Source organism: Galleria mellonella, unplaced genomic scaffold (assembly GCF_026898425.1).
Source record: "Galleria mellonella isolate WM207_F2 unplaced genomic scaffold, CSIRO_AGI_GalMel_v1 utg332, whole genome shotgun sequence".
NCBI classification, from domain to species: Eukaryota; Metazoa; Arthropoda; class Insecta; order Lepidoptera; family Pyralidae; genus Galleria; species Galleria mellonella.
Window position 1 is genome coordinate 900,389 of NW_026442080.1, and position 13,533 is coordinate 913,921.

Sequence of the window (13,533 nt, forward strand, 5' to 3'; positions counted from 1 at the left end):
CGTAGACGTCGTACGCGGCGTAGCATAGCCGTGGTCCTCGTAGCGTTACGCGTTCCGAGTAATATTGTGCGCGAAGTTACTAAAAAATATTCTGTGTGCACAGAATAAATTATTGTGTGTGGATTATTTTGTGCTACTACAATTATTGTGTGGATTTTGTGGTTGTGTCGTGTTACGTGGTTGGGATATTTTTGTAAGTCATTACATTTTAAACTTATTAAAACTTATTCTAAATTATTAGTCAGTACAATATAATACATTGCACTGTTGAACAAACTGGTTATAGTTTTATGCTTGTGTTATTATAATGAAGGTTATTTTAAAATAATAATAAATAAATTTAAAATAACTATAGATTTTAATAAATTCACATTATGTGAATTATTTATTATAAAATGTAGAAAGTTTTTTTTTTTTTGATAAATACTTGATTAAGTTTGACTTAAAACTATGAATTAAGAATTATATATAAAAATTGAAGTAGGTATTATAAAAAAAAAATATATGAAATATTCTATCCAATAATGTAAACTTTTAATACTTTATTTAGGATACAAATACGTGATTTAAATATAATAATAATTTTTAATAAATAAATATTTATAATAAGTAAAAATAAGTTTTAAAATTTTTACTGAAATTCGCATTTTGTCTTCTTTCCTTCTTAATTTAGTAACACTAATGACAATATAATTTTTTTTGGTTACTAATATTTTTTTTAATGGAAATGAAATAAATTAGTTATAATTAAATATGTATAAATAATTAATTACATAGTATAAAAAGAATGCAACATTAAAATAATGTTACAAACATTGGAAAGTTATATATATATTTTCAAATACTTAATTATTAATAGTAAAAATTATTTGCTTTTATATAATTCAATTCAATTCGGTTGCATTTTTTTACGTTCGTTGTGTCATAACTTCGTTAGTTATAAACCGATATGGAAAATTATTTTTTTTATCTTATAGATTGGTTTCATAGAAATGTTATCAAAATAGATTCTGTATTTAAGTTTTTAAATCAAAATAAGATAGATAGATAGATAATTTATTTGCATCACTTACAGCACACAAACTACAATAGACATAAATGCACAGTGAAAAGAATTTGTAACTGGTTTCATTTCTGGCCACAACCGAAGTCTGTTTTTTCCTTGAATAAAATTTTAAATTATAATAAATTAATATTTAAGTCAATCTATTAACGTTACAAATGAAAAGAATTGTGAATATATTTAGACTTTTTTTTTAGATAATTACGTGTTAATAGTGTAATTAACCCTTCTTTGCATGATTTTTTTTATTGTGAAATAAATCAAGGTCTATATAATTCATGTTTAAAATTAAAGGAAAAATGCTTAAAAAAATAAATTTAACAGCTATGATTTTTTTTCTGCAACCGACATTAAAAAGGTATCCAGACACGATCAACTTAAAGTGAACTTGGTCTTTTATATAATTTTTGAGCATTCAATGTTATGATGGAAATTTCCACTATTATGCAAAGAAGGGTTAATGGTGGTAATGACAGACAGTAGATGGTTTGATTTTTTATTAAATTTGTTACATAGATAGACCACATATATATTAACATATTTGATATTTTTATTCACTAATTTACTAATGTAGAGCAAGATTTTGCTAAGTTAGTATTAAATAAAGGTTACGTTAGGGAGGGATATGCGAATAAAATTATAGGGCACGGAATTATAATACTCTGCTCTGAGGAATGTTAGCCGATGTAGGTTCCATGGGCGTTATTCTGTATACTGTGATATCCATGGTGTTGATCATGTCTATATTTGATAGTTGTCACTTTCCATCAGGTTGACCCACAATTTGTTCACATTTACCAATAAATTATATAAGTAAAACCAGGAAAGTTATATAATAAATATAAATAATATGATATTAAATAAATATAAAACGCAATATCTGTGTTTTTTGCTAGTTGTGCTCAGCTGAAAAACCATTTCGAACTGGGCAATAGTTTTGTAAAAAAAAATACTATTAAATCATCATCATATCAGCCTATAACTGTCCACTGCTGAACATAAGTCTCCCCCTTGGGAGGTTTTGCCAGTAGTTGCCACGCTTGGCAGGCGGATTGGCAACCGCAGTTAGACATTAGATATGTTTAGGAAGGACGCTGCTGTCCATCCCTCGCCCTTCCTTAGTCGGCTTTTACGACACCCACGGGAAAGGAAGGTGCGGCCTATTCTATGCTGGAATAATAAACATATTTAATGTTTTTTTACTAATAATAACAATAATATATTTTAATAATAATAATTATTAAATAATTACTATTATTAAAATATAATAATTTTCAATATTTTATATATATAAATATAATATTAAATGAAAGGTAATTTGATCTGTATAAAATTACCTTTCATTTAATATTATATTGATATAATATTATGTACGCATCACGAATTAAATAATTAATAGAATATAAACAATTACTTAATGTCTGAATTTATAATATAATTAAATACATACAAATATAAATACTTTTTAATTTCACATAATTAATTTTAAGCACAGTTAATTAATTTAGTTAAAAATAATAACTGTCTTAATAATAAGTGTTATTGATTATTAAATTACATACATTTAGTTATATCTACTAGCCACCGAACTAGGTCGAGCCTGTATCGCAGTGGATAGTTTAATTAATTTTAAATTGTAGTTTTCTATATTTTTGTATATTTCTGCTGAATATAAAACGTACCTAATATACTCTATAATATAATATAATATAATAATGTATAACATTTATTATACATAATATTGTAGCTTTGCAAACGTAATACTATCTCTATGATTACTATTGAGTAAACGTTACATTCCCTTTAATATTTTCAAAAGTTTCAAGTTTTTCAACGAGCTATGGTGAAGGCTACGCTCGGAGTTTTTTTGCGTGAAATACGAAATGAGGATATCCGCAAAGAAACCAAAATAGTTGACAAAGCCCAAAGGATAAGCGAGCTGAAATGGCAATGGGCTGGTTACATAGCTTGAAGAACCGGCAACCAATAAGGAATAAAGATTGTTAAGTGGCGATCTTGTACAGGTAAACACAGTATAGAACGATCCTTCGCAGTGGACGCAGGTGGTTTGAGATCGTTCCTTATGGCGGTCTATGAGGGGGGCTTATGTTCAGCAGTGGGCAGATTATGGCCGATATGATGGATAATGTTATGATGAGGGATCCATCTCGCAGATAGACGTAAACAGTCGACTCATTTATGCTTCGGTCTACCGCGATGCCGGTTTCAAACGCTTGGCATCCAGAACGTGACTTATACAGTTATATAATTTATATAACGCTTGTAAACAAGTCTATTACAATAAACATGTTTTGAATTTCAATTTGAATTTATACTATAATATCATAGTCGTAATAATATAAACCCATTAATTGTTCCACGATTGCTATCTAATAAGAGGAAATCAAACTTTACACACATGAATTAGTACATAAAGTATCCTATGTACTAAGATAGGATATAACCTATCTGTGTATAAAATTTTATTCAAATCCGTTCAGTAGTTTATGAGTGAAAAAGTAACAAACATCCATCCATCCTCACAAACTTTCGCATTTATAATGTTGTAATAGGAAATAGGATAAAGCCTTTTATTAGTCTTCATGTTAACCCAACATATATATATATATATATATATATATATATATCTACCTAATACAGTTAGAAAGCATGTCGTTAGCGGGCAGCTAAAGTGCACAAGTGCTGTACGAATAACTACAAATACTAATCAATACATAAGCTACAAGTAAACAGTTAAATAAAATTTTAAACTTAAATAATAACAAATAATTTTTGTAACATCCACCGTAACGAATGTACTTTATCCCCTACAGTATCCCCCGGGAATTAAGTTCAAATAAGACTTACAACCACTTTACAACGATGTTCTCATATACAAGTAGGTTTTCTCTGCAAAAAAAAAAAAAAACAACAAAGATTTCAACTGTGACAAAATTGACCAGTAACCTCATTGATCTATTTTTAAATAAAACATATTGATGAGTGGCGAGATGTTTTCCAGACATAAAAGTTTTATTTTATTTCAATATTACATCTGGAATCAACAGCTTTTATCTAGAATAATTAAAAATATTTAATTTACACCATATATTAGCCAATTACAGATTCCCAATTTGTATACCAGACAATATTATGCTTATTTTTGGACGGTAGGTTCAATTAAATAGAGAAAAAAAATCTATGGAGATACTTATTTGAAACGTCGCATCGCTGGGGGGAAAGGGATTGTTAGTATTGGAGACTGAGAATCTCATAGCTAGCAATATACCCAACCAGGTCGACCTCCTCGCGGTTCTCCCTGGAAACTATCATGGTTAATTCCTGATGAATTCATCATGATTGACTAACTGGCCTGTTTTCATTCTCATTTCATTTCTATCACCCTTCACTGGTGCTCCGCCAGCGTATCCCGTTAGCGCAGGCGGGGTTACCATACCATTTTCACCCATCAAAAAAAAAACGTCGCGTCACTGGAAGTTCAGCAATAATTAGTGTAAAAGTGTATGTTGTTTGTGTGTGTAGTGTTACGTGAATGTGTACAAAGAATTATAAGTTTTAAAATATGTGAATTTAGAACATGGAATCATGTGTCTACATATGTAGATAGATCTTTTGATTCGCAACAATCAATCCTTATACCTTAGAACCAGAAACATCACGCACATTGCGGTTTCAAAGAAGCTTCCTACAGCAAATTGTAGGTATGAATATATAAATTTAGATAGAAAAAAAATTACCGAATCCGTTTATAACTGACTGAGTTACAAGGTAACAAACATAAAAAAACACAACCAATTTAAATGATTTCTAAAAGAAGTAGATTCTCAAGCTTTTTCATTTTGAAGTCGCTTGAAAAATCATAAATAATCAATTGTTTAAGGTTACAAATTTACTATTTTTTTAATAGTAAAAGTTTAATTTAAAAGTTTTGAATTACTAATGGAACCCACGAAAACTAGATGGTGGTTAAACTTTACCGCGCTGAATTTGAAAGGATTGTCCGCGCCCACACAAAAGTCTAAGTACCTTTGTCCAGGTATATAACGTTCTTAGACTCATATTTTAATAATAATATTATAAATTCTAAAATTTACTTGAAACTCCGGAGCTGAATGATGAACGAACTTGATGTTTAACTTCAAGAAAGGTTTTTTGTTAACGTACAAAAATAACTAAATTGTATTTACAAAAACAAAACCGTATTCAATTGTGATTAAACCAGTTATTTTGATTTAAAATCTGAAACGATTTTGATAAAATTTCTATAAAACCAATCTGTAAGTACCTATATCCTTTCAGATAAAAAAGAAATTTTTAAATAGGTTTACAAATAACGTAGTTATGAGGTGACAAACATACAAAATAGAACCGAATATTCTTTTTTTTAGAAGTCGGTTAAAAAGGACAATATTAATTAGGTAGTGTTTTATTATTATTGAGAGACGGGCTTTTTCAGGCAGAAAATCCTGAAATATTGTGACCTATCTATGATTTTTTGTTCTGGCCCTTTTCTAAAGTTCGCTGCTAATTCCTATCAGTGATAGAAATTTTAAGATTATTTTTGTAGCGACGTTTTTTATCCACTCAGGATATACAGTGTGTTTTCCAAAGGAGATATATCGTTTATGTATGAGTGGGCTACAGACACACATTCAGTGCTGCGGCGTTTATTCCTCATTGTGACAAAATCTGCAAACACTTTTTGGTCATAAGCCTAGTTGGGCCTTATACTTGTTTAGTTTAATTAGGTATTAACAAGATTTATTTGCCAATGTTGGCCACATTGGCAATAAAATTTTACAAACCGCTCTAATAATTATAGTCTGATAAAATATAATGAAATAAAAATTTTATCAAGTTTTATTGGAATTATCAACGCAATATTCTTTAAATGACGGTAATAAATTAAAACAATCAAACGATTAATTTATTTTTGTTTATACTACTGGTTTCATTTATCATCATTATCATCACATCAGTCTTTAACTGCCCACTGGTGAACATAGGCTTCCTCTTAGTGCATTTGCAAGTAGTTGCCACGCTTGGCAGGTAAATTGGCAACCGCAGTTAGGCTTTGGATATGTTAGAAGAGAGACACTGCTGTTCAGCCCTCGCCCTCCCTTAGCCGCCTCTTACGACACCCATGGCCAAGTAAGGGGTGGCTTATTCTATGCCGGGACCACACGGCTAAAACACGGTTGAAACACATAAAACTAGTGCTGTTATACTGTTCAAATTATACAGTGATCTCACGAATCATTTAGCATTTTGGTATTTCAATAAAAATAAAATATAAATAATAATATAATATAACAGTACCGTAACAATGTGGAATGGACTTACCCGTGACATGTTTTCTTCGTTCTATAACCTCGGATTCTTCAAACGTAGCGTGAAAAAGCACTTACTAAGCCGGCATAGTTCGGCCAACCGTTGAGAGTGGAACGTTCTCTTTTCAGTTGATCGTCTTCATGGAATGTTGTCTGTATGTTCGCTCAGGATAATGTGATCACATGTATGGCGTGAATTTACAAGGTACGGAGGAATAACATCTGAGTCCCCAGGAATGGCAACGCATGGGGGGTATCATGGGCGAAACAGTATACTCTGTTATGTCCATGGCACTGCTCATGTCTATAGGCGACGGTTACCAGTTTACATCAGGTGGGCCGTCAGCTTGTTTGCCATTCTAAGTTGTATAAAAAAAATTTAGTGGTATAATAAAAAAAAATTATACTTACACATGCTATTTAAATGTTGACGAAATATTATAAACGTAAAAAAAGTGACGTGACATGCAATGAAAATTAATAATTACTGGATTGTTATTACGTAATTATCAAATAACAGTTTTTTTTTTATTTAATTTATACTCGTTTAGCTAGTTTTTAGTAGAAATTTATATGTTCTCCAGTAGACTACTTTATACTAGACTAGCTTTTATCCACAATTTCGCCCACGTGACCAGGATATGTTTACTGACCAGAATATAAAATAGCCTATATCCTTCTTCGTCCTATATAGTGCCTACGTGTATATCAAATTCCATAGTGATTAGTTAAGCCGTTAAGGTACTATAAGGTATAACAAACAAATTCACTTTGATTTTCTTTGATTTGATTTATACTCGTTTAGCTGCTTTTTAGTAGAAATTAGTATGTTATCCAATAGACTACTTAAGGTGCTATAGCACCTTGTTATACCCTACAGTACCTTAACGGCTTAACTGATCACTATGGAATTTGGTATACACGTAGGTACTATATAGGACGAAGAAGGATATAGGCTACTATAGGACGAAGAAGGATATAGGATACTATACTATAGGTATAATAAACAAATAAACTCACTTTCACATTTATAATAGATGCTTCTAATATGCTTAATACTTTACTATGTATAAATGTATACAGGAATTTGAATTTGTAACACTCCACTTGTAGTAACTGACCGAAAAAAAAACAACAATGATTGATAAAACTAAAATAACCGTTAATAGCCAACAACGCTATCACTTATTTCGTACAAATTAACAGTTTATCTAAATTAGTTAATAACGAAACGTCCGTTAAATGAATTACAACACGTTAACCGCTCTTAGCTGATGAATGTCCGCAACGCCGTGAGACAGGCTTAAGTGCTAATGTATGTATGTAGGTTTATGTCGCAGTTTTGTTAGATATGTTTTGGACATACAATAATAATGTAGACAAATGGGAGGCCGAGATGAGTAGTATACATAAAAAATATACTTCGACAAAATGTGAACAATTATGTTGTTAGTAGAATTGATGTGATAGATGTTTCATATTACTGCAGCTGTGACCACGTTTCTGTGATAAATTATTCCAAACTAGTTTTTTTTTTAACAAAATGATTAAGGTATAACTTGTTCTGTATAGATGCAGCTATATTTATATATAACATATGTAGGAACGAAGTCAAAACTGATCTATAGACTTTTATAGTTTCGTGCTGCATATTTTTCTTATACTACTGAGACGGCAAACAAGCATACGACCCACCTGATGGTAAGCAGTTACCGGAACCTATGAACGCCTACAATGACAGGGGCATTACGCGCGCGTTTTCCGACCCTGAAGAAACCTCTTTACTCCTTTTTTTAAGAACCTCGTGTTATAATCTCTTAGAAAAACCTCGACAACGAGCTTACCTCATAATCTGAACTGTCGTGGGAGAATGCATATTTAAAACCTTGCTGTATGCAACCATCTAAGCTCTAAGGTATGGGAGTGAACTCCTGGGCATGTTTTATGTTTTTAATAAGAGACTGTAATTAATGCAATCATTTAGGTAAACTATAATTTAACCGAGTTATCTCGAATTAACCAGGTTACACCGACCGTAATCACGAGTAGGCTGATATGGCGTAGTAACTACATCAGTCTACTCAACGTCAACGTAGAGATAACTCAGTTAAATTATCATAGTTCATCAAAATGAAAGAAAGAAAGAAAGAAGGAAGAAAGAAACATTTTATTCATAGAATTAATTAATAAATTACTAAATGGTTTTAGAAAAAACACGGGTATACTCAAAATATAAATACATATGTATATGTATTAATATAAAGGGGGTACTAAAAAAAAAGCTATAGTTGTTGAAAAATTTCTTTGTTTGCGTGTTTGTTTATTTGTGTGTTTCGCGTTTCGTGTAAAAACTGTTGGACAGATAGAAAGAAATAATTTTTATTCGAGTAAACTTAAATTTACGCATTTATGGATAATTATTTTTTGTATGTTTCTATAACCCATTCGGATTTTGGAATACAATTTTAGTTGTGAATAGTGGACAAAAACTGAATCTCGTTCAGTTATACGGTCACTCACCCAAAGATTTATATGTTTGCATAAACTTTTTGATTGCCTACCATAATGAAATTTATCATAATTATCATCTCAACCATTATTTGTCCACTGCTGGACATAGGCCTTACCATAGACCGCCATAAGGAACGGTCCTAAGCCACCTGCATCAACTAATCGATTTTTTTTATGCAACTTAGAATGGCAATCGGCCATTTTTTTTATGCAACTTAGAATGCCGGCCCACCTAATGAAAAGTGGTAACCGTCACCTATAGACATGAGCAGTACCATGGGCATAACAGAGTATACTGTTTCGCCCATTTCTATGATACCCTCCATGCGTTGCTGTTCCTGAGGATTTAGGTATTACTTCTCTGTACCCTGTAAATTCACTGCCATATCCCACCCTTCAAACCGAAACCCAGCCATTTTAACACAATTGCTTCACGGTAGAAACACGAATGAGACAGAGGTATCCAAGCAAACGACTTTTGTACAAAGTCTCCCTCTGGTAATGTATTATTATAATATTATTAATGTTTTATTCGAATTCCTTAAGATTATTTATATTAATCATTATTAAATAGAAAATTCAACGACACTTTCGTGCAGAGCACTTCATTTATTTCTCTGAATTTGAAAATTGGAACAGAGGAATTCGAAAAAGTAATTCAGTTTCAACACAAAGTTTTGTATTTTGGTGAGACGAATTGTACAAAGTTGAGAAAAACGAATTTATTTTATTGTCATAAAAATTAAGTTAAAAAAAGTTGAAACAGTTTTAAATTCTATTGTTCGCAGAATACTGTGAGTCGCCTTTGTATAATAGGTACTTTCTAATAACACTTTTCAGGATTCCGCACGAAAATGGTACAAAGGAACTCTTATGGTATTACTCGTAACTTATCTGTCTATATGACTGTCTGTCATCAGTGTTTTGTTCTTTTGAGGGCAAAGCAATAATCTGAATTATAACCATTTTTTATTAATATGGCACACGCACGAAAGGAAGAATAATTAAATAAAAACGACGAAACGGCTGCACACGCGAAGCTTAAAAATGGAGTAACTTCTCCCGTTTTCCCAACATTTCCCTTCACTGCTCTGCTCTTATTGATCGTAGCGTGATGAAAAGTTTACTATACCTGCCCAGGAGTATAAAGAATATTTGTACCAAGTTTCGTTAAAATTCGTTGAGTAGTTTTTGTTTCTATAACAAACATACAGACAGACAGGCAAAAATTTTACTGATTGCATTTTTGGCATCAGTATTGATCACTTATCACCCCCTGGTAGTTATTTTGGAAATAGATTTCATGTACAGAATTGACTTCTCTACAGATTTATTATATGTTATCTGTGCCTACATATCTACAAAAAATAGCTTAAACTTCCTCTCACTGATAGGAATTAGCAGCGAACTTTAAAAAGGGCGAGCACAAAAGATCATGGAAAGATTTTAGCGTCATAGGTTTTTCTGCCTGAAAAAAGCCCGTATTTCAATAATAATACGAATAATATCTAAGCTCACATCCTGAATATTAATTACTCCAAATTATCAATAATTACTAGAAGGAGACTTTATTCAAAAGTCGTTTGCTTAGGCACCTCTGTGCCATTCGTGTTCCACAGTGAAGCAGTTGTGTTTGCATGGCTGTGTTTCGGTTTGAAGGGTGAGATATGGCAGTGAATTTACAGGGTACAGAGGAATAACACCTGAGTCCTCAAGAATGGTAACGTAGGCGGGGTATCATGGGCGAAACAGTATACTCTGTTATGCACATGGTACTGCTTATGTCTATAGGCGACGGTTACCACTTTTCATCAGGTGGGCTGTCAGCTTGTTTGCCATTTTAAGTGGTATAAAAAAAATGTGTTTCGGTTTGAAGGGTGAGATATGGCAGTGAATTTACAGGGTACAGAGGAATAACACCTGAGTCCTCAGGAATGGCAACGCAGGGTATCATGGTCGAAACAGTAAACTCTGTTATGTCCACAGTATTGCTCATGTCTATTGACGATGGTTACCATTTTACAAAAAAAAAAAAACCCGTAGGATAAAAAATCTAATTTTCCTTTTAGGATTGACAAATATTATGAGATATAAATCTCTAATTCAATTAGCAGATACCAGTTTGGTGACAGATATATAAATTAGTAGAGCAAGGATATAGTAATTTGTTAATCTATTGAAACACAATATACAGGATTCAAAACCGATCAGAGCCCTTAATCTTAATTAAACCCATTGAATGGTAATAAGAGGACACAGAAGCGATTTGTACTCGATTTGAATAGTTCACGATCATTCAACAAGATAGGTAGGTATGCTCGCAAAAATGTCGGCCTAGTGATTAATTAATTATAACGGTTAATAACAATAGCTGGTTGTTTAGTTTCATGGACGATATAGGTTATTTGAGTTTTTAACTGACTTCAAAAAGAAGGAGGTTCTCGTTTCGGTTGTATTTTTTTTTTATTTTTGTTACCTAATAACTGTGTCATTTATAAATCAATTTGGAATTGGCTTTTATTCGAAAGGATATACAGATTGGTATAATAAAAATTTTATTGAAATCGATTGAGTAGTTTAGTTTTTAATTAAAATAATTGGTTTTATTACAATTGAAGTCAATTTTCTTTTGTGAAATCACAATTTTAAATGTCAGTTGACAGACATTTGAACAGTTTACGACTCATCAATAACGTAGGCAATTGTGTCCGTAAAAGAGTAGACGTAGTGATGTATTAATATGTATTAACGCACTACTCAATAACGGTTTATAATCAGTTATTTGGTTTAAGCTATAATTTATTTGAATATTATCCGATTATTTAAGGTAACGTTTGTATAAAAAAAGTTATAATTAATATATATTGTATTAGTTATAATATTTTATTACAACAATAACAATTTATTTAGTTACTAGCTTTTACTGGCGACTTTGTCTGCTGGGATATGTACACTGACCAGAATAAAAAGTACCTTATGTCTTTCTCTATACCATATACCTAGTAGTTGTATATAAAATTTTATAGTTAAACTGTTAAAGCAGTAAAGGTAATGGACAAAAAGACAAATGTTTTAAGGTGAATCATTTCAAAATTCGCTTATTTTTTAAACGTTATTCCCAAATTATGTTAATAGTGAGAAATTTGAAAACGAGTAAAGTAACGCTTTTAAGATCCAAGGTTAGCTAAGTTTGATGCGCTTTAAGCTGCAAGTCATTTATTTATATTATAGGTAGTGTAGCACTAATATTATAAGAGGAAAGATTTGTATTTTTGTGTATATGTACGTTTGTAATGAATGAACTCAAAAACTACTTTGCCGATTTCAAAAATTCTTTCATCATTAGAAAGCTACATTCACTCTGATTAACATAGGCTATATTTATTGCTAGAAAAGATTAGGGATACTTACTAAAACTTTAGTAACGTAACTCAAGGTGTAAAAAAAATGCTATAAAATATCTTTCGTCACGTGCGCTGCGGAAACTATTGGTGATAGAACAAAAGTATGTTCTACAATATTGAAAAAAATATTATTAACTACAAAAAAAACTTCGCGATACTATATGTCCAACTATTATCGTTATGTCACAATAACCACTTTTTGAAATGTAAAAATGTCCACCCGTGCGAAGCCGGGACTAGCCTTTAGTTATTTATAAATATATTTATAAAATTCGCGTATAAATTTACTCTGCCATTACACGGGGAATATATAAGATGAATACCAGATTATGATTACCAGAGGGAGACTTTGTACAAAAGTCGATTGCTTTGGTACCTCTGTCCCATTCGTGTTTCAACCGTGAAGCAGCTGTGTTTGCATGGCCGTGTTTCGGTTTGAAGGGTGGGATATATCGTGAATTTACTGAGTACAGAGGAATAACACTTAAGTCCTCAGGAATGGCAACGCATGGGGGGTATCATGGGCGAAACAGTATACTCTGTTACGTCCATGGTACTGCTCATGTCTATAGGCGACGGTTACCACTTTCCGTCAGGTGGGCCGTCAGTTTGTTTGCCATTATAAGTTGTATAAAAAAAAGAATAGTAAAAATGCGATTCCATTGGGTTAGATAATATTACATATATTTGGAGCAATCTGTACTTGATTTATCACCGAGGGTTGACAACTCACCCAGAGGAAACCTTTCAATTTTAATATTAGTTTATTTATGAGATTCGCCCAAAATAATAACTTTATATAGAATTTATTTAGCAAACGGATTGAGAAGGGTCGCAATTTGACTGTAGTTCTTTACCTTTTTGTATACGTATGTTACGCGATAACTTGATTGACTGTGAATCGATTTCGATGATTCTTTTTTAATACCAACAACTTAATTTACAGTTTTATATAAGACTTCGTTTGTTATTATTATTATATCAGCCGTTAACAGTCCGCTGTTGAACATAGGCTTTCCTCATAAGGGGAGTTTTGCCATAGTTGCCATGTTTGGGAGACAGGTTAGCAACCGCAAGTAGGCTTTGGTGATGTATTAGGAGAGACACTGCTGTCTAACCTTCAACTATTAAGTTTTTGTGGCCGCCTCTTACCACACCCATGGGAAAGAAAGGGGTGGTCCATTCTATGCTGAGACGATTCGGT

At 31.8% G+C, this 13,533-nt stretch overlaps 1 protein-coding gene across 2 annotated transcripts in view; it reads left to right on the forward strand.

Annotated features, from left to right (window-relative positions):
* LOC116413252 (lachesin-like) overlaps positions 1-13,533 on the forward strand; it is a 164,632-nt gene continuing 151,099 nt past the window's right edge. For both annotated transcript variants that reach the window (XM_052896774.1, XM_052896773.1), the window contains exon 1: positions 1-193. The gene's annotated coding sequence lies outside the window, so the exon portion shown is untranslated. The remainder of the gene's footprint in view (positions 194-13,533) is intronic.